This window comes from Grus americana, chromosome 4 (genome assembly GCF_028858705.1).
Source record: "Grus americana isolate bGruAme1 chromosome 4, bGruAme1.mat, whole genome shotgun sequence".
In the NCBI taxonomy this organism is placed as follows: Eukaryota; Metazoa; Chordata; class Aves; order Gruiformes; family Gruidae; genus Grus; species Grus americana.
The window spans coordinates 61,733,033-61,756,425 of NC_072855.1; positions in this window are offsets into that span (position 1 = coordinate 61,733,033).

Genomic DNA, 23,393 nt, shown 5'->3' on the forward strand with positions numbered 1-23,393 from the left:
CCATTTCCTCTCATCTTATCACTTATTACTTGGGAGAAGAGACCAACATCCACTTCACTACAACCTCCTTTCAGATAGTTGTAGAGATCGATAAGGTCTCCCCTCAGCCTCCTTTTCTCCAGGCTAAACAACCCCAGTTCCCTCAGCCGCTCCTCATAGAACTTGTTCTCTAGACCCTTCACCAGCTTCATTCTTCTTTGGATACACTCTAGCACCTCAATATCTTGAGGGTCACCTAGGTATATGCATGTTACCACAAAAGCCTGGGAACATCCTCCTGAACCTCCAGTTACACCACACTGGTGGTGGCATTTAAAACCCTGACAAAGGAAGGCAATGACTGGATAGGAGAGGATCTCATTCTGGCTCCCTTATTTCTTTCCTACACTCTCAGCAAGGAGCATGATAAATGAAGAATAAATTCCACTAGAGAGTCATGATACCCTCATAAAAATTCAACTGTAGGAAATATTTGGCCTGAAAATTGGAAGAGGGAGACAGCTGTCTTTTAAAATACAAGCTCGTCTACTTTGTTGAGAGTCCTTATCAACTCTCTCTTTACAAAGCAAACTGCTGGACGACAAATTGGTAGCTTCAGCTCCTTCTACAGTGAGCCATTAGAGAGGCACTGATATGTTAAAAGTGGACAATTTTAGTGTTTACAGACTGTAACAAATCGAACTAGTACTGTACCTCTGCTTCTTAAAGAAGAGAAGAAATGGCAAGCTATTTCTTTACATTACAAAGAAATGCAATTCACTGCAATCTACACAGGAGGGAGACACAATTTACCTCTTAAGGCAGCACCAAAGCTTCCCTGTTGCTTACATCACTGGGAGACACCACTGGGCTACTTGCAAATATACATTTAGGGACTCTGTGGTGGATGATAAAGAAAAAAACAACCACAGGGCTGCCCATGAAACATGCAGAAAGCATTTATATATTAAAAAACCCAAAAAACAACAAAAAACCAAACAAAACCCAAAAGAAACCATTTCTATTTGCGGTGGGTTTTGAGTTCCATTAAGGAACATAGTAATCGAGTATCACAGTTAAACTTTTCCACGTAAGCTTATCCATTTTCCTTGTTGAATCTTTTTGAGGGCATGTGTTGAGAAATGTAATGCAGACTCAAAGGATATCAAGCCTTGACAGGCTTGAGAGGTGGGCCCATGTGAACCTCGTGAAGTTCAACAAGGCCAGGTGCAAGGTCCTGCACATGGGTTGGCACAATGCCAAGAACAACTACCAGCTCAATGGACTGAGAGCAGCCATGAGGAGAAGGACTTGGGGGTGTTGGTGGACAAGCAGCTCAACATGACCCAGCAATGTGCACTTGCAGGACAGAAAGCCAACCGTATCCTGGGCTGCATAATTCTCCCCCTCTACTCTGCTCTCGTGAGACCCCACCTGGAGTACTGCGTCCAGCTCTGGGGGCCCCAGTACAAGAAAGACATGGAGCTATTGGAGCGAGTCCAGAGGAGAGCCATGAAGATGATCAGAGGGCTGGAGCACCTCTCCTATGAAGACAGGCTGAGAGAGTTGGGCTTGTTCAGCCTGGAGAAGAGAAGGCTCTGTAGAGACCTTCTACAGCCTTCCGGTACCTGAAGGGGGCCTACAAGAAAGCTGGAGAAGGACTGTTTACAAAGGTATGTAGTGATAGGACAAGAGGTAACAGCTTTAAACTTAAGGAAGGTAGATTTAGGTTAGATATTAGGAAGAAATTGTTAACTGTGAGGGTGGTGAGGCACTGGAACAGGTTGCCCAAAGAGGTTGTGGATGCCCCCTCCCTGGAAGTGTTCAAGGCCAGGTTGGATGGGGCTATGGGCAACCTGGTCTAGTGGAGGGTGTCCCTGCCCATGGCAAGGGGGGTTGGAACTAAATGATCTTTAAAATCCCTTCCAACGCAAACCATTCCATAAATCTATGATGATTCTATACTTTTTCAGGAGAACTGTCCTGGAATTCTTTTCTGTTTGTTATGTGGTATATGAAAATAAAGAAAAAGTAGACTAATTAAATGGTTCACTTAGTAACTTCAGGCCTGCAACTCCAGAAAGATTTCATACTATTTCATCTGGTGACAGCTACGTATTAAAAACTGTAGGACAGTAGGACTTCTTGAAACTCTATCACTAAGTCAGGTAAATACTGAGAATATGAATTTTCATTATTCACTTTAAACGAAATAAGAGAGATATTGGTGTGTGTTCACTGACTGCAAAAAAAGGATAGTCAAAAAGGACAATTAAGTTTTATATGGAAAATTAACAGTTCAAAGATGATTTGCAATGTTGGAAGCTTTTCACAGACTGTTTTAATTTCTAAAGAGTTCTTTAAATATGGGTCACTTTGTTTTGATGGGCAAGACCTACTTATACCTGGTTTTTAACTGTATTTCCTTTGTTGAACTGTCTTTCTCCAGAAAAATGCAAGCAAATGAAAAGCTGAGAAGAAGAGCTATTCCCATTTATTTTTAAGCAAAGATATTCAGATGCCGCAAAAGCTGGTTGGCAAAATGATTTAATTTTGCATGTTGTTGTAAATCAATGACATTCAAAGGAACATTAGTTCTTTACCAAAAGTAATTGAAAGAAATATCATTACTACAGGGCTCTTTTTGATCAAAATTCCCAAAGAAATAAACAGCACAAATTTCCACCTGCTCTACTAAGACATTTTTCAACTTTATTTAAGGGTCAGTGACTTGTCATAGCTGCAGAGTAAGATGGATACTGTTTTATCCATCAGCATGGTTTCTTATGTGACCCAAATGTTCAGTTTACATGATTATCTGGCAAGCATCACACCAGACTGGAAAAGATTAATTTTCATTACTAGGAACCTCAGCCAAAAGCAGACTTCTCACTGGCTACACCAAGCTTTGATGTGACTCTGTGCAGAAGTGGGCATCATTCCTAACAAGTTAGTTAAGCTTCCAGTCAAGCACTTGAACACTTGGAAAGAACACAGATTATCAAACAAAAGTAATGAAAGTAAAATAGGCGTCTAAATCTTGGAAAGAGCCAGAAGCACTGTCAGTAGGATATGAAGGGAACATTCACTTAGTGCAAGCTTGGGAAGAGACATGAAGCAATAGTATTGTAAAGGACATGACTGTTATAAGATGCTACAGGGCTGGTCTAGACTTTCCAGGGGATCTCCTGATTCCTTTCATGAGGGGTCATCCACCTATGGTTGGTTGCTGTTTGTGTTGCACAAAGCCAGATGTGGTTCAAAATAAACAGATAAGTAGGTCAATAGGGGAATCTTACCTGCAGAGCTCTGTGTTGGAATGAAAGGGACAGGCAAGATTTTACACAGAAACATCTTCTGTTCCCTGCTACAGCAAGGATCCAGAGTGCTTTTGTCTTGTAAACAAGAGACCCTTAAAGTCCAAAGAAAAAACATAATTTTCTACTTTGCCTGACTTGGGGTTAGTGTACAAGCATGGCGCTCTTCTCTTTCAAAAACATAGCCATCTTTAAGTACAACTCTCTTTCTCACAGTTAACTGCTTTCTTTGTCTCTCACTAAAAAATTGAAGGAACCCACACCCTTCACTAGCTAGTCAGATCATTTGGTTCTGGGGCAAATGTATTAAAAAGTGGAGGTGAAAGAACAGCAATGCTAAAGACAATAACCATGATTAGAACAAATTAATTATTCTGATGCTTACAGACAGCATAATCTGCAACAGTATTCCTGATGTGCAACAAAATTTCTGGGCAGAGCAGAAGGACAGTTTCAGTTGCAGGAGCATCTAGAGAAACAAATAGATACAGACACTGAGGCAGGTGAGAGATGGCATTCCTTCTTCCCACTGTCCTCAAGGGTTGGATTTAGGTTGCCTAAGGTAGATGTCTGGGGTGGGTCAGGTGACAGACGGCTCAGCAAATCTATCCATTCCAAATCAGTCCTACAACAGGAGGCTTCTGGCATCATCCATCTGTGAAGTACCCCTGCAGCTTCCCGCCTCAGTTCTCTGAGGCAGGTATTAGGGTCAAGGGACCCTGAACTGTGTGCTGAGTGGAGTGTAAAGTGTATAGGTCATCTGCTCTAGAGTAAAACACAACCACAAAAAGACACAGGATTGACACGCTGTAAAGGGCCAGGACAGCATGAAGCTGAGTGAGGGAGGGGATTAACAAGGAGGAGGGAGCAAAATTATGTGGAATCAATGAAGTTGCACTTCTTAGAGGTATTTAGGTTTCTTAGAAGTCTAAAGAGGTTTTGGTTTATACAAAAGTGGAAGAGGAATTAGTGAATTATTGTGACCCTTTCCTCACTATCTGCCACAACAGGAGATCTGTTTGCTACCTCCAACCCCATCATGGCTAGCTGATACAGATGGTAATCAGCTGGAAGCTAGCAACCATCTCAGAGATGACACTAAACAAGTGAGACTTCCAGTGGTCTCAGTGGATGTTATTTTGACTTGCAAATGAGTTTATCTACAACAAGGTTTGTTGTTTCAGAATAGTGAATGCACTAGAATGTTCACCAAAGATGGAGATGGAATATCTCATAGAAAGAGTTTGCTTCAAAAATTCGCAGTATCTCACAAATTTCATCAGGACACACGAATATACCATATGATAGGTGTGTCCAGTCAAAATTGCTCTATTTTCTGACATTTATCATTTGCAAGAAATTATTCATGAATAAGCTAAGGAGTAAGGATTATCTACAGACACTATTCAGTGAGTAATTCTGAGTACCTTTGAGAAAATTGTCGTCATGTTGTGAACACTTCACTAATGGAAAACAGCCAAAATTTATCAAATAAATTAATTATAAATTATTTACTCAGCTTTAGTCACAGTCTTCTTGTGGAGGGGAAGGAAAAGATTGTCTGCAGTGCTGTTTGATTTCTTCTCCTCTTTTGTAATATTAGTGCATTACTGCAGAGGTAGTTGTGTAGTTAAGGCCATCGGTATGGGACTGCTCAGATTACTTTTTTTGGAGGACTCTTTTGGCAATTCTTTGGGCAAATAAATTAGGGCCAGTCCCATGTAAGACCTTGTACCAAATTATTGGCTGGCTACATAAACCCCCTTCTTCTCCCATCATTGAATTAGGGCCTCTGAATTGAGGGCCCAAGATCCATGCCCTATCCACCATATCAAGCTGCCTTGTCTAGTTAGACTGGATGGTCTTTTAGGAGGGCACTGCTGCTATGACTAATCAGGTACAGATCTCCGATGGCATATTCATGGCCACCACAAAAACATATGATAAACAGCTCTCTCATAAGCAGCTATCCTCTGCTCTAAATCTACCTTCATCCACCTGAAAACAGCATTCAAGCTCTGTTATTTAATTTTGTCCAACTTAAGGCAAAAGTGCTGTCCTTGGACTGTGCACAAGCCCCTGTACCCCAGCAAAATGGGCTGAAGTGATCGGTCAGGTTTCTATGGGCCTTAGAAGCACACTTTGCTGCACAGCTTTCATCTGGTTAGACAATGAGTTTCATGTGTTTCCCACCTAGAGCTTATTGGGACCAAATGAAATTACTGAGTGCTGAGGCATAATGCCACTTATTCTGTGTGCAGAGTTGCTAAAGCACACCCAGCTAATCACCTCTTCCACTGAACTGCCCTTGCTGGGATCTGCAAATAGGGACACTTTAATCGTAGCTCAATTTGGTTCAGAAAGGAAGGATGGGATTTCCTGCTCACTAGAAACGATGTACGTTTAGCTAGATTTCCATACAAAAAGAAAAGAGACCCCTATCCAAACTCAGTCTAAAATGTTACATCACAAGTGTTAAGACTTAACGTGAATTGGCAAAAGACTTAAACATATACAGACTTCCATGGCAATAAAGAGTAGGGTTGTTGTGGTTTAACCCCAGTCGGCAGCTAAGCACCACACAGCCGCTCGCTTACTCCTCCCCTGTGGGATGGGGAGAGAATCGGTAGAATAAAAGTGAGAAAACTCATGGTTTGAGATAAATACATTTTACCAAGTAAAGCAAAAGCTGCACATGCAAGCAAAGCAAAACAAGGAATTCATTCACAACTTCCCATGGGCAGGCAGGTGTTCAGCCATCTCCAGGAAAGCAGGGATCCATCATGCGTAACAGTTACTTGGCAAGACAAATGCCATCACGCCAAATGTCCCCCACATCCTTCCTCTTCCCCCAGCTTTATATACTGAGCATGACACCGTATGGTATGGAATAGCCCTTTGGTCAGTTGGCGTAAGCTGTCCCAGCTGTGTCCCCTCCCAACTTGTTGTGCACCCCCAGCCTACTCACTGGTAGGGTGGTGTGAGAATCAGAAAAGGTCTGTGTAAGCACTGCTCAGCAGTGATGAAAACATCCCTGTGTTATCAACATTGTTTTCAGTACAAATCCAAAACATAGCCCCATACTAGCTACTATTGACGTGGTTTAGGCCCAGCAGGCAGCTGAGTGCCACACGGCCGCTTGCTCACCCCTCCCCCAGCGGGATGGGAGGAGAACGGAAAAACAACAGCAAAGCCTCGAGGGTTGGGATAAGGGCAGTTTACTGGCACAACAAGGGAGAGGGAAAAACAATCAACAACAGTACTGATAACAGATATTCACAATGGGTAATCACAGAGAACAATTTACTGAGTCAACGACTGACCACTCATCCCCTCACAGAAGCTCACCGAAAAGCAGCCACCCCTCCCCTGCCCTACTAGCCCCCCTTTTATGGTGAGCATGATGTCACATGGTATGGAATAGCCCCCCCTCCAGCTTGGGTCACCTGTCCTGGCTCCTTGTGAAATTAACTCTGTCCTTGCCAGAACCAGGACATCATCCACCCCTTATTCTATACCATCTACGTCATGCCCAGATTATTTCACAGACACCATTCTCTTACTCCATGGGCCATCGCTCTAAAGTGTCCATCGAGTTCATTTGGTCCATGGCTTTGGGTTCCATCTGCCACTACAGTCTCTCAGGACAGGAACAATGATGCGTGCTGCTGGATTGTTGCACGCTGCATCCGGAGTTTTTTCATGGCTGGTGTATCTGGTATGGTCCATGCTCACAGTCTGGATGTCAAAGATGTGATTTTCGATGAAGTTCCTGGGGCACCAGGTGAAGTCAGTTCTAGTTCCAAAGTCCATCCTTCATTAGTTTTGGGTGATTCTTATGGTCATACCATTGATACAGTATATAGCTATTAACATCATACAGTTTAATTTATTGGCTATTTTCACCCAAAATCAAATCTCCTTGGGGTACACACCGGACTTCCCCATCCTTTCTCATCACCCACCACGTGCACCCCGGTCCCTGAGCAAAAGCAATCCCACAGATGGGCTTGCCTTTGCCTGAAGCAGGGATAACCCAAACTGTTTTCCCCAACATATTTTTCATGCGCACTACAGGAACTTTATCCCCTTCTACTGGGCCTGGAAATTTTGATTGGGCAGGGCCAGCTCGATTGGCAGATCCCCTAGTGTTAACTAACCAGGTGGCCTTTGCGAAATGTGTGTCCCAGTGTTTGAGGGTCCCACCACCCATTGCTCTCAGGGTAGTCTTTAGCAGTCCATTGTACCTTTCGATTTTCCCAGAGGCTGGTGCATGATAGGGGATGTGATACACCCACTCAATACCATGCTCTTTGGCCCAGTTGTCTATGAGGTTGTTCCGAAAATGAGTCCCGTTGTCTGAATCAGTTCTCTCTGGGGTGACATGTCTTCACAGGACTTGCTTTTCAAGACCCAGAATAGTGCTCCGGGCAGTGGCATGGGGCACAGGATATGTTTCCAGCCATCCAGTGGTTACTTCCACCATTGTAAGAACATAACGCTTGCCTTGGCGGCTTTGTGGGAGTGTGATGTAGTCGATTTGCCATGCTTCCCCATATTTATATTTCAACCATCGTCCTCCATACCACAGAAGCTTTATCCGCTTGGCTTGCTTGATTGCAGCGCATGTTTCACATTGATGGATGACCTGTGAGATGGCATCCATGCTCAAGCCCACCCCTCGATCACAGGCCCATCTATATTCGCATCTCTTCCTTGATGGCCTGAGGTGTCATGGGTCCACCAAGCTATAAATAATTCACCCTTACGCTGCCAGTCCAAATCCACCTGAGCCACTTCAATCTTGGCAGCCTGACCCACCTGCTGGTTGTTCTGATGTTCCTCAGTGGCCCGACTCTTGGGTAGGTGGGCGTCTACATGACGTCTACATGCAAACTGGCTCGATTCACCTTCTCCTTCAGCAGCTTCTGCAAGTCGCCATGTAGGACTCCATGTGGCGGCCTTCCACCTTCGATGCTTTCCCATGATGCGACAGGACCCATCAGTGAAGAGGGCGTATGGTTTCTCATCTTTTGTTAGTTTATTATACGGTGGGGCTTCTTCAGCACGTGTCACCTCCTCCTCTGGCGACATTCTGAAATCTTTCCCTTCTGGCCAGTCTGTAATCACTTCCAGAATTCCTGGACGATTGGGGCTTCCTATTCGAGCCCAGTGTGTAATCAGTGCAACCCACTTACTCCACGTAGCATCAGTTGCATGATGTGTAGAAGGAGCCCTCTCTTTGAACATCCAGCCCAGCACTGGCAGTCAGGGTGCCAAGAGGAGCTGTGCTTCAGTGCCAATCACCTCTGAAGCAGCTCGAACCCCTTCATAGCCTGCCAATATCTCCTTTTCCGTTGGAGTGTAGCGGGCCTCGGATCCTCTGTATCCCTGACTCCAAAACCCCAGGGGTCGACCTCGAGTCTCCCCTGGTGCTTTCTGCCAGAGACTCCAGGTAGGGCCATTCTCCCCGGCTGCAGTGTACAGCACATTTTTTACATCAAGTCCTGCCCGGACTGGCCCAAGAGCTACGGCACGAACTATTTCTTGTTTAATTTGTTCAAAAGCTTGTTGTTGCTCAGGGTCCCATTTGAAATCATTCTTCTTCCGGGTTACATGGTAGAGAGGGCTTACTATCAGACTGTAATGTGGAATGTGCATTCTCCAGAAACCCACAACGCCTAAGAAGGCCTGTGTCTCCTTTTTGTTGGTTGGTGGAGACATGGCTGCTATTTTGTTGATAATATCTATTGGGATCTGATGCCACCCATCATGCCACCTTATTCCTAAAAACTGGATTTCCTGCGCAGGCCCCTTCACCTTACTTCGTTTTATGGTGAAGCCAGCCTGCAGCAGGATTTGGATTATTTTCTTCCCTTTCTCAGAAACTTCCTCTGCTGAGTTGCCCCATACAATGATGTCATCAATGTATTGCAGGTGCTCTGGGGCTTCACCCTGTTCCAGTGCAGTCTGGATCAGTCCATGGCAAAGGGTGGGGCTGTGTTTCCACCCCTGGGGCAGTCGATTCCAGGTGTACTGGACGCCCCTCCAAGTGAAGGCAAACTGTGGCCTGCACTCTGCTGCCAAAGGGATCGAGAAAAATGCATTAGCTATATCAATTGTGGCATACCATTTGGCTGCCTTTGACTCCAGTTCATACTGGAGTTACAGCATGTCTGGCACAGCAGCACTCATGGGCGGTGTGACTTCATTCAGGCCACGATAGTCTACCATCAGCCTCCACTCTCCATTGGACTTCCACACTGGCCATCTGGGATGGTTAAAGGGTGAGTGGGTTCTGCTGATCACTCCCTGACCCTCCAGTTGACGAATCAGCTTGTGGATGGGAACCAGGGAGTCTCTGTTGGTGCGGTATTGCCGCCGGTGCACAGTTGTGGTAGCAATCGGCACCTGTTGCTCTCTCTTCAACCCTCAGCAACCCCACAACGGAAGGGTCCTCCGAGAGACCGGGCAAACTAGACAATGGTTCCATTTCCTCTGCTTCCAAGGCGGCTATTCCAAAAGCCCACCGGTAGCCTTTTGGGTCCTTGAAATACCCTTTCCGGAGGCAGTCTATGCCCAGGATGCATGGAGCCTCTGGCCCAGTCACAATGGGGTGCTTTTGCCACTCATTCCCAGTTAGACTTCCTTCAGCCTCCAACAGAGTGAACACACAGAAATAGATACCGCACCGTCACACCAGAAATAGAGATGGGTTCCACCCCTTCATAGCTTGATGGCATTAGGGTACACTGTGCACCAGTGTCCACTAGGGCTTTGTACTCCTGTGGGTCCGATGTGCCAGGCCATTGGATCCACACAGTCCAATACACCCTACTGTCCCTTGCCTCCACCTGGCTGGAGGCAGGGCCCCTCTAATCCTGCTCATCATATTCTCTACTCATCTCTTGCAGAAAGGACTTAGAAGTCCCTTCAAGAGGATCATAAGTGCAATCAGGCCTTCCACTTGATCTGGGGGGCTGCCCAGTGGAAACTGGAGCAGCATTCTTTCTGGAAGAGTCCCTCTGTACAGCTGTCTTGCCTTGTAGCTCATGTACGCATGCCCGCAGGGTTGAGGTAGGCTTCCCATCCCATTTCCTCATGTCTTCTCCGTGGTCACGCAGGTAAAACCACAGGATACCTCGTGGTATGTATGCTCCATATCCCCTCTCTGGAGCAGAGGAACACTTACTCCTAATAGCTGAAATACGGGTCTGTGCAGGTGGGGAGTACGATACATCCTCTTTGAGTTGCCGGACGTCCTGGGACAGTTTCTCCACAGCCGAGACGAGGGAGGAAGAAAGGCTCTCTTCATATTGCCGGAGTCGGCCAGCCACTTCATCCACTGTGGGTGCCTCTTCACTTTTCCATTCAATGACTGCCAGTGAGTTGGCGTACGATGATGGCGCACTTCACACAAGTTTTCGCCACATGGGTCAGGTACGTTGGACTTCATCGGGGTCTGTGGGCAACTGTGCGTTGTCCGGATCATAATAAACCATTTCCCGCACAGCTAATTCCCTCAGATATTGGATACCTCTCTCCATGGTGGTCCACTTGCCTGGCCAACATATGACATCTTCGCTGAAAGGATACCTTTCCCTCACACTTGACAGGAGTCGCCTCCAGAGGCTGAGGGCCTGTGCCTTCTTCCCAATTGCCTTGCCAATGCCCCCTTCCCTCGACAAGGATCCCAGTTGCTTGGCCTCCCTGCCCTCCAGTTCCAGGCTACTGGCCCCATTATCCCAGCAGTGGAGCAGCCAGGTAATAATGTGCTCCCCTGGAAGGTGACTGAAATCTTTCCACATATCTCACAGCTCACTCAGGGACAGGGATCAGGTGATCACTTCTGGTTCTGGCTCTTCTTCTTGTTCTCGTGATGGTCCTGGTTCATCATCATCTCTCACTAAGCGAACCGATTTCCTTGTGTATTTCTTTTTGTGTATAGGGGCGACTGATACTGGTATGGGTTGATCTTTTGGCTTGGCTATAGTGCCTGTTGCAGGGGCTTGGGTAGCTGCGGTGCCTGTTGCAGGGGCTTGGGTAGCTTCAGTGCCTGTGGGTCCGCTCTTTCCCTCTGGATGGTGCTGTCTACTATCAAGCAGTGTTGGATAGATTGTGGCCAGGGCCCAGCACAGTGCATTAAGTTGTGTCTCCTTAGAATCCCCACAGCATTTTTCTTTCAAATGTTCCACCATTTTTTCAGGGTCATGCAGTTGTTCGGGAGTGAAGCTCCAAACCATTGGGGGTGAAAAGGTCTCTAGATACCTGCCCATACTCTCCCACATGCCCTGCCAGCCCTGACCACTCAGCCTTGGGGAAGATCCCTGGGTGGTATTCTTGAAACAATTTTTGCTAACCCTGAACAGGACTTGGAAAACATGCAGGAGACCTAGCAATAGGAATATACTGGCCTGAACAGTCCAAGGGTATTCAAAATTCTCAAAAATTGTTGTACCCAACCAAAAGGGAAAAGGGGAGGTGAAAGAGTGGGAGAAGGTATCCCCCCTGTCTTCCCCATAGATTGGGTGCAATTATTAATCAATTCTGAAAGATACTGACCAAGGTACGGGCATGACCGAAATGCTACGTACAAGTACCAGCTCAGACTGATGCCTGTCGATGATATCTTATCATAAGTCATTCTCACACAGTACAACAATATGAGAACAGGAACCCCTCTCCCAGAGGTGATAAACAGCGCTGCAGGGATTACATAGAGTAAACATGGGTTTACAAACCAGAGCCATGTGACCAAACAGAACATCATTATGACGAGCAACTGTTTCAATAACATTATAAGTGCTTTTAACAATTTTGCTTTAGCACACTTGGGTCAGACTTGTCATTATCACAACCCCTCGAACCCCACATTGGACGCCAAAAGGACTGATGTGGTTTAGGCCCAGCCGGCAGCTGAGCCCCACACGGCCGCTCACTCACCCCTCCCCAGCGGGATGGGGAGGAGAACGGAAAAACAACAGCAAAGCCTGGAGGGTTGGGGTAAGGGCAGTTTACTGGGACAACAAGGGAGAGGGAAAAATAGTCAACAGCAGTACTGATAACAGATATTCACAATGGGTGATAACAGAGAACAATTTACCGATCCGATGACCGACCAGACACTCAGCCCATCCCGGAACCTTGCCAAAACCGCGCCGCCCCTCCCCTGCCCGACTAGCCCCCCTTTTATGGTGAGCATGATGTCACATGGTATGGAATAGCCCCCAGCCAGCTTGGGTCACCTGTCCTGGCTCCTTGTGAAATTAACTCTGTCCTTGCCAGAACCAGGACAACTATGAAGAAACTTAACTATCCCAGCTAAAACCAGCACAAAGGTTAAAATATAATCCAATGATACAGATGTTACCTGAACAACTAAAATGGCTTTCAGTGAATATTTTATACTCAAAAGTATAGGTTTTTAAGGTCTCATACCCAAGGATATTCACTTCTGGCACTTCTATTGCAGTGTTGGGAATTAGTTCACAGAAGCTTTCCCCAAAGTTTTGAGATTATTTTTTTAGCCTTGCAATGCTGACATACACTAAGCCTGTGAAGACCGTAGAACTGAATTCAACATTGCTGAAGCTGGGTCTCTGGAGCATGGCACTTTGGGGGAAGAAGAATATCTGCTGCTACAAGGATCTATTTTGCTAGCAGTTTGAATCCCCACCCACCCCTCCAAGTGCCTTTTTGAAGTTGTTCAAAAGAACAAAGATGGCTGGAACAATGTCACTCAGTAATACCTCTCTGTCCCTCCCATGCTCAGTGCTGACCATAGAAAGTAAAGAAACTTGGAGTAGCTTACAGCATACTGCTATATTGCTGTTCTGGTGTTGCCATAGAGGAGGCATGTGCTATAATGCACACACGTTTGTCTTACACACAAAAAAAATCCCTGGATTATACAGTCCTATTGCAGATCAGCTAGTGAAAAACTAGGTGAGAAGGTGACCTTCCCACCTGTCATACAGTGGCACAAGAAACACCAGTCATTTGCTAAGGCAGCACACGCTACACAGTTGTGAACCATGGTACTACCATGGTAGGCACTATCAGAGTATATAATAAAAAATGCATCCACAGCAGGATGAAGAATAAAGGTTTAAGTGTTTTAGAGCCAAATGATCACAAAGATGTATTCAATAAATAAAATAATCAGGAAAATGAAGGATTTCATGGAGGATGCTTCATTATTAAAAGAGACATGCACAAAAACCACCAACAAACCTACTAGCAAAACTAATTGGCCTATTTTGTGTCAGGATAAGAATACTCATATTTATGCAGGGACCATAGCAGTGTACATATCTACCTACTCATTAAAGGATATGAAACCTTTATTGACAGAAAGATTCCAATTACAGTATACCCACCTTTGGTCTGGAAACAATTATCTGCTAATGAATGTTAACTAAGGCACAACAATGACTACTGAGCAAAACAGGCTGGGTGAGTGACCAGGATGACAGTGTTGAAATTGCTCTCCCTGTCTTGGCTGGTAACAGAGGATAATTGTGGGGAGTGCAGGGGCACAAGGTAGAAAGGTCCCATTTCAGCTGACAAAAAAAACATATTTAAAATATTTCCATAATGGTGGTCAATGCTAGTTTTTACCACTGAAGGGGCAGTTTGAGACAACCTGGACTCAATGGCATAATGAAATTGGCTTCAACAGCAAGAGGCAGCCACGCAAAGCTATAACAGAGATGGCAGAACAGAAGAGAGTCTTAAGAAACACTGACTCAATTGAAAAGATTCCCTCAAGCACCCTTTCAAATGAGTGTTCCTTCCAAAAGAGTATTTCTTATTCATAGATCTTCTCCAAAGAACCTACCTTGACATTCTGTTAGGAATGTAATTTGAAACTGTAAAAAAAAAAATCAAAAAAAAGTTTTGCAAAGATACCTTAAGTGTTTGCACACACTAAACAGGAAGAAGATCCCCCATTTTTTCCTCTACCTACATGTCATGTTGCAGCTATGCAAAAGTGATGGTAAAGGGCCTGACCCCCTAGACACAGTAATAAACCATTATCCACAGGAAGGAAGCTGCAATCTCAGGGGCCCTTGATTGGTTTGGCAATTTGTCTGGTAAAAAGTGAGTGTCCCAAAGAGTACAGGAGAGGATGAGTTTCTAGGAAATTTTCCCTTTAGGTCAAGCCAGACTTTTTCTGCCAGGACTTTCTGCTCCGTAGTGCATCCTGCCTAACACCTTGCAAGCTGTGTCAACTCTCTGATCTTTTGATTCAATGTCAATCCCAAGGAGTGGGAAGTGCTTTGGTGAAGTGCCTTTCAACTCACAGGAAGCTGAGCAGCTGATGTGAGCTTTTGAAAAAGTCTGGAGGCCTGGCCATGCACACTTATCTCTCCCTAATTTGAGGACCTCAGTGCAACAGATTGTGAGGGTAAGCAGATTTGTTTCTTGTCTAGAAACAGGTGCTTATTTAGAACAAAACTGTTGACATAAAATTATAGAATCATCATAGATTTATGGAATGGTTTGGGTTGGAAGGGATTTTAAAGATCATTTAGTTCCAACCCCCCTTGCCATGGGCAGGGACACCCTCCACTAGACCAGGTTGCCCATAGCCCCATCCAACCTGGCCTTGAACACTTCCAGGGAGGGGGCATCCACAACCTCTTTGGGCAACCTGTTCCAGTGCCTCACCACCCTCACAGTTAACAATTTCTTCCTAATATCTAACCTAAATCTACCTTCCTTAAGTTTAAAGCTGTTACCTCTTGTCCTATCACTACATACCTTTGTAAACAGTCCTTCTCCAGCTTTCTTGTAGGCCCCCTTCAGGTACCGGAAGGCTGTAGAAGGTCTCTACAGAGCCTTCTCTTCTCCAGGCTGAACAAGCCCAACTCTCTCAGCCTGTCTTCATAGGAGAGGTGCTCCAGCCCTCTGATCATCTTCATGGCTCTCCTCTGGACTCGCTCCAATAGCTCCATGTCTTTCTTGTACTGGGGCCCCCAGAGCTGGACGCAGTACTCCAGGTGGGGTCTCACGAGAGCAGAGTAGAGGGGGAGAATTATGCAGCCCAGGATACGGTTGGCTTTCTGTCCTGCAAGTGCACATTGCTGGGTCATGTTGAGCTGCTTGTCCACCAACACCCCCAAGTCCTTCTCCTCATGGCTGCTCTCAGTCCATTGAGCTGGTAGTTGTTCTTGGCATTGTGCCAACCCATGTGCAGGACCTTGCACCTGGCCTTGTTGAACTTCACGAGGTTCACATGGGCCCACCTCTCAAGCCTGTCAAGGTCCCTCTGGATGGCATCCATTCCCTCCAGCATGTTGACTGTACCACATGGCTTGGTGTCATCAGCAAAATTGCTGAGGATGCACTCTGACTGTCCATGTTACCGACAAAGATGTTAAACAGCACCAGTCCCTGAGGACTGCTACTCATCACTGGTCTGCACTCGGACATCAAGCCATTGACCACAACTCTGTGAGTGCGACCATCCAACCCATTTTCTAATCTCCCTACTCCCAAGCCCCATTTGCTAATTCCTGGACAACTGCATGTTTGGGAAGTTAATGATGAAAGCTGCGCCCTGCCTGCTATCAAGAAATTCAGAAATGAGAGGTTTAGGGAATGGCTCTAGGTCATGGCATCAGCTCACTCGGTGTTGGAATGTGTTGTTATGAACACAGTGGAGCAAGAAAATCAATGAAAATTGGGGGTACCATTTGGGGCAATGAGTAATTGATTGCTAATACATGTGACTTTTTGTAGAGAAACATAGAATGATGTTCCTCTAGCAAATACCAGGGATTTAGGGTCCTCTTGTGTTTTTTAGATTTTTAGATCTGGGGTGAAGGGGATGGTAATCTGCATGGAACATTCTGCACCTGATTAATTTAGTAGACTACCTTTGGTAAGGATAGATTTATTTTCTGGTTTTTATATAAATTTTAATGAAAACCATGTTGTTTGCTAGCTTGGGGACATTGGGTGCCATTTTATTGGTATCTATAAGTCACTTCCTTCTTTTTCATGCTTCAGTAAAACATTCTGGCATAGCTACAACATCCTGTTCCCTTGCAACTGAACAGACAACAAGTGCTTAAAGAAACAGAACATTGTTAAACTCACAGTACAAACAAGTAAAGTTTTCAGATCTGCTTATTTCTGAAAGAAAATACATCTTGTCTTTACATTTTCTTTTTGACATATAGGACAATACAAGATTCTTTGAAAACTCAGAGTACAAAGGGAAAATAAAAACCTAAACAAATCCCAAGAGTTTTTAATAGCCAGTGATTTAAACATCAATTTCCTAGCACTATTAAACCCTCCAGGGTGAGGAAAGGGAAATCACTGATAAATAGCTTTATAGTAGTGACCTGCAATGCTACATGGGGGTTAGTGAGCAGACAGGATTTGTATTTTTCTCTCTCATTAGAGCTGTTAAAGACTCTAGGAACTACTGACAATTATACTAAGCTCTATAGATATCAAAAGAAGGAAGCAAAAGCCCTGCATTACTTTTCCCCCAAAATTATGATTGAATTAATCCTTTCCCTATGCTCCACACAAAGTTTTCGGTATGTTGTCCTCTTTTTTTATTGTGATTTGGGTTGCCTGGAATTTGCACGGCAACAGGACAGTATACCAAAAGCATTCCCTCACTGTAATGATGGTAATTGTTGACTCTTTACTGATGTTCAGTGGAGTGCCCAGCACAGCATGCATGCCTGGATGGATATCAAAGGCATTGGTATTTTGGGGATGAGTGAGAGGAAAAGGGGAGCAGTCCTGAAAGCCTGAGGAATTAGTGTTAGTTTAACATACCAGTGAAGGTGAGGACCACTGAAAGCTACAGAGCTGGAACAACAACATGAACTGATCATTTTACCCTAACTGGCCATGTGCTCTGTGACAGCAAAGCCAGGTCAGTTCATTCACTTGGACAGTGCCAGAGAGTTTGAAGAGACATTCCTTCCATCCAGGTGCAAAACTTCATTTAGCTTCATTAGAGATTCCTTAGAAAACAAAAGCCTATTGGGTGAGAGACCAGACATCCTGGGAGCTATGTCACCCTTTGGAAAAAGGCTTCCAAGGAAGCCCAAGAACCATCAAAATTCTCAGTGTTTTCACTGCCAAGTGCAAGAAACCTCCCTTTGACCTTGCCTTCGCTAACACAGAGGCATGTGTACACTTAAAAGATGCCCACCAGAGGAACACACTGCTATTGGTCATTCTTCTCTCTCATAGAAAACTGGGAGAACTAGAAGGCATGACCACAGCTAACCAGCTGACTTAGCTATAGGAAGTGTTTGTGTTCAAGTAACCATTCCCCCTCAATCAAAGGACCCCAAAACCATGGAGATAAAGCAATATGAAAAGCTGCTCAAGTGCCTTCCACATAGCTCCAAAAGGAAGCTCAAGCCAAAGATGAAAGTGATCCTTTCTCCTCTAACAAGCAAATGCTGGATCTTGCTGTAGAAAAGCAGGTTTCAGTTGGGAAGACTGACTATATTAGAGAAAATCCTAGTTATAGACAGTGATGTGCTGCTAGGATATGGTAAGTTCTTCCTGGTGAGGGCTTACCAGGTGTGGAAAACTTTCCCGGATGTATGATTTGCATGAGATGCTGCAGACCATGATAATTCTTGCTAAACTTTCAGGCATGATTTTATCTTGCAGCTAGGAGTGACCGTGAGAATGGGGTTATCCTTGCTACACATGTATCTCATTAAACTGTATTACCTTTTTTTCACTGACTTCATCTAATGGCATATGAAGTAAACAAGATAGAACTATTATGGGCCTCCATGTAATCTCATCTTTCAGTGCCTCATATTCTAAGCCCTCAGAGAAGGAGAAACTGCATACTCATATAATCTGTCCTATCCTATTTTATTCACTGTATTGTGTGCTACAGTAATGCCATGTGAACCAAGTATGTATATTCCTTCTGGTACAGCTGGCAACAGTCAGAACAGTGCCATCTCCCTTATGTTCCTACTCTCACAGGAAGAGTTGTCTTCGAAATAGGATCCCAAGGGACATCTGGTTCTTTCTTCTGCAAACCAGGGGTAGAAAGGACTTTCAAGCAGAGATGTAGAGCTCTGCCTCTGATAGATGCTGGTGTCATCTTCAACTCCCCGTGTAACTGCTGTGGCTGTCCAGCAAGAACATTGCTAGGAGTTTGGTGTAGAAAGGCTGTGCATAGGAAACTATTTGCAGAACAGCACAAGCAACTTTGCTGGACCTACAATGTCCAAAAACAGAGCTGTATTTGCTTTGCTACTTTCCATCAACTACTGTTTACATATGAAATGGAGATAAAAAAACCCACCATACCTATAACCAATGACTTATCCTGCTCCAGCGTTAACCTTTGATAATTTTACACATCAAAAATGTCTGGTGGGAGGTTCATAATGCTTTATGACACATGTTTTATGTTTACCTCTAACACTCCTTGTTTAAGCTGCCCATCCATAAAACTGCCTTGTTGTGCCCCTTTTTCTCCCTCTTTTTTTTTTTAATCTTCTTTTGAATTTCTTTTTACCCTCTCCCTCAGTTGGGCTTGAATGATGTGATATATTTCATCATCATTGCATTTAAGCTTAAAAAGTTAATAAATGTATGCAGAAACAAAACTGACTAGGAAAAATGGAGTTACTATGGGAACACACATTGCAATTGAATCTGCTGTGTCATCTAAAGGACCTCTAGGAAATGCAAGAAGACATTCATTCATGTCAGAGTTGCTTGAGTTGCTCTTTACTTCTCCTTTTTGGGATCAGATTCTGCCTCATTAACTTCTTCTCCTGATTTCACCAAGAATACTCAGTAAGTACACTTGTAAAATCTGACACTAAGGGTCTGGTTTGGGTGCGGGTGTTTTTCCTGATCCACACAAGCAGTGAATCAGATCTCATGTTTTTTTTGCAATTCAGAGGTTAAGTGAAGGATTTCTAATGTTTGGATTTGAATTGGATTAATTTCTGCATTCATTCTGTGGGTAGAAAAACAGAAATTATCAAAAGGAATTGCAGAAATTCATTGGAAAATTGCAGGATTAGAATCTGTGTACTTTAAGACAATATCCCTTACTAACACATTAATGCATGATAAATACTTTCCACATGGGAAGGCAGAGATGTGCAAAATACATTAAATCAACCAGCATAAAGAACTTCTCAGCTCACCAGATGGGGAAGGGGTGTCCTGGTTTAGTATCTATTTATTTCTGAAGTGCCTAACTAGTCCAGATCCACCTCTCAGATACCACATAAAAGTTCACTGTCACCTAGACCCATGAGATTAAGTTGCTCTCTTCGTCAGCACTAGCCCTTACATTAGCTTTATACTGTGAAAGAATAAAGGGAGGAGGAGTGTTTAGGAGAAAGGGAATGTTTTACACAGAGCTAGGCTGCGAACCAATGCTCACTAAGGTGTAATTTTAACAAAGGGTAGTTACATTCAAAGGCTACAAAGATTTTTTCATGTGAATAGTTGTTCAATGTTACAAGCAGAGCTCTGAGTATAGCTTTTTTTTAAGGTTTTTTTGGCAAGAAAAAGATAAGGGAAAAAAAACCCCAAACCCTCACATATCTTGTACTGATTGTTTCAGTCTTTCAAAGAGAATGATAAATAACTATTTGATAGGGTTTTTTTTTTTAAATCTTGAAGCAACATTTTTCAGATTACTTGCTCACAAAAACCCCAGAATTTTCATCCTAATTTGAGATGAAATTTAGAAATTAATTCTGAGAAGACTTAATTGCAAAGGATTTGCAAATTGACTCATCAGAATCTTTGAACTTTATAAATTTCCATTACCCCATTTTAGGAATAAGGATGGTGCTGCTACATAGAAGATTTGATTCTTCATGTTTTATAATCTCAGTTTTGTACCCTGCAAAGCAATGTCTATAATTTAAGGATAAGAAAAATAGTAACATTAAAACCTTACCCTGTAATTATGATGATTGGAAGAAATGTTTGATTTCCTGAGATTATTAGAGAAGCCTCATTCTTAAGGTTTTGAAAAATTACTGAAATACTGAATTATAGATGTCTACTTTTTCTTACAGTCTTGATTTCCTCAAGTAAAGTTACCCATCATTTTACTCTGTTGTGCTGCTGGATCTAGTGTTAACTACAGTCCAAAAAAAGTTAATGGCCATGAAGATTTTCCTTCTATTTCTCAGACTCCTTTTACAGTAGGTGTTTTGTATGTACATGGTCTTTGTCTCTATATGAGTAATCCTTAAAATGCGAACTGTAAGCAAAAGTTAAGTGTGCAGATCCCACGGCAGTCTGGCAGGGAAGTATTCAAAAACCCGCCACTAGGGTGTATGCCAGATGATCTTTTGCTCTCTTCAGAGTTTAGTTCTCATTAAATACAATATTAATTTTGTCCCTTAAACAGTCTGTTCCTGGACTGGGTCTGTCTGCTCTGGGACTGCCTTCAGCTTGCTGCAACCTCACTTCATTGATTTAATTCTTGTCACCCCTAAATTTTGCTCTGAGCTAGGGCTTTCTTCTGCTTCCATTTCCTGTTCTCACAGAGCAAGTAAGTAGAGGGATGAGAAAAAATCAAAAAGGAAAGGACTATTTCCAGCATGACTTCTCTGACAGGATGTCTGCCTTTCCCAGTAGCCAGGGTCTCCCCACAAGGAGAAATATCTTCAATGTGTTTGGACTGACATAAGAAGGAAAGCAGCCCCGGTTTCTTTTCTTTTTTTTCTTCTCCCCCCCCCCCCCGCCCCCCCCCCCGCCCCCAGCTATTGATATGTAACAGCTCCATCGTCTTGATCACATCCCTAAGCACTGACCTAGGCTCCCACTGGTGTTTTCATATGCAGACTATCTATTCCCTGTTACTATTAGGGTTAGAAACACACATTTACTAACAAGGTCCAGACAGGATGGCTATTAATGTGTCTATTTTTATGTGCAGGATACCTAAAGTATTCCAAATCTTCCCAAGCAGAAAGACTGGCCTAGTTTTCCACTCTGATCACCAGAATAAAGAAGATAAGAAAAAAGCCCTGAAAACACATTCTTAACTGTTTTCCTATGGATGCTGCTAGCAAGTGATTGAAGTTGTTTGTGTAACTATTGTCCCTGATTGCAGTAACAAAAACCCGGGTGTTTCAGGCAAAATACTATGAAATTAGAGCACAAACAGGGAAATGTTCCATTTTTTTTTTTTTTATTATTGCCTCTCTCCATTTCAGTGATAAAGTATTAGCCTGAAAAAGCTGTTGTCCATTGGCCCAAAGGAACCATATGCATGTCTTACCTCATTGTTTGGATCAAATCACACTTATCTTCTGCTTCTCCTACTCCTACAGGACTACATCTTTAGAAGGACTGAAGGGCAAAGAGGCTAAGAGAACATCTCTGCTCCAGTAATGTTGCTCAAACCTAACCTTGGCCACGCAGCAGTGAAGGCTAGATAAAAACTTCAGGACATGAGAGATGTGAGTGGAAATCTGCTACCCTTTCACACTGGCTGAAACACAAACATTCACCTGCGGTATAGACACTCTGGGTGTGTCGTGCCCAGGACAAATATCATCACACCACTACATATCTCTTGAATCCTCACAGTAAAGTTGGGTGGCTACATACTTATGGGAAGCAAGGCTTTGTACTCCCTCCAGCAGGAGCCAAAGGAACATGTAGGTAACAGGAATTGTGGCTGTCCTAACCCAGTCTGGTCTCAAATGCAGAAGTTGTGCAGAGATAGTCTGCATAGCACTCTTGGCTTTCACATACACCAGACAGCAGACGATATGTGGTTGTAGACTTTAATATGGATAATCTTAGTTGCTTCTGCATTAGTCCTAAGGATCCCCTGGATTTGTTAGGCTGATTCTCTAGCCTTCCCATAGAAAAAATAATTCATTCCTTCCTACCATAGTCTCCTTGCATTGATTTAATTAAATCAGGGATGGACTGTCCAAAAAAGATAAAATAAAACAAAGTAAGGCAATGTGCAAAAGGCCAAAGAAGTTATAAGGTGAAACCATTTATTTTACAAGCTGTTGGGGACATACAAGGCTAGACAGATGATTAAACCAATGACAAAAGAAGTCAGCTTTCTCTCTAACATATTTCAAGTTTGCTTGTAAGCTCAATTACAGTAAGCAGTAACAAATAGAAGGTAAGGAAATATTTTCACCTTTAGAGAGAGAATAATTAAGTCACCACAGACCTCACCTCCAGTAATTCTAGATCTCTCATACATTTCCTCTGTTCTGCTTCCGTCCTTTGGTGCAATGCAGCTCTCCTGGACCTTGTCTTGAATTAAATGGGAGCCCCAAGCCCCAACCTCTGCCCACCCCTCCCATCACCCAATTTAGTATGTGGACCTTGGTGGGGTTGTGCCCTCAGCAAGTGCATCATTGCTTTCTCTGACTGAGCTTAATAAAGATTGTGAAAGTCCTTCAAGGCAATACCTTGTTTTTTTAGAAGAAATCTTGTTGGCCCATGTTGGTTTTAGCCCCAGCCACAGCTAAGTACCAGGTGGCCGCTCGCTCACCCCTCCCCCGGTGGGATGGAGAGGAGTACGGGAAAGACAAAGGCAAAACCCAGTGGGTTGGGATGAGGACAGTAAGGGAGAGGGAAACAACAACAGTACTTATAACAGAATATACACAACGGGTGATGACACAAGGCAATTTACCAACCCGATGACCGACCAGATGCTCAGCCCACACTCAGACCATCCCAGAGCCATACTGAGCCGACTAGCCCCCTTTTATGGTAAGCATGACATCACAGGGTATGGAATACCCCTTTGGCCAGTTTGGGTCACCTGTCCTGGCTCCTTGTGAAAATTAACTCTATCCTAGCCGAAACCAGGACAGCCCAACAGTGGCCTGAGACCCTGTAGTTACCAACTGGACAACCCTGGACAAGTCATCTCATTTTCACTTTGCTTCACTTTCCCCATTTCTAAACGGGTTTGAAATAAGACACCGATATTACAAAATATTTTAAGTGTGAAGTGACAAAAGTGGTAGTATGTGATCATACATTGATATAAAAGCAGGTTGTATATTTAATCCCCATTACAACCTTGGGACCCAAAAGCTGTGTGTACCACTAAGTATT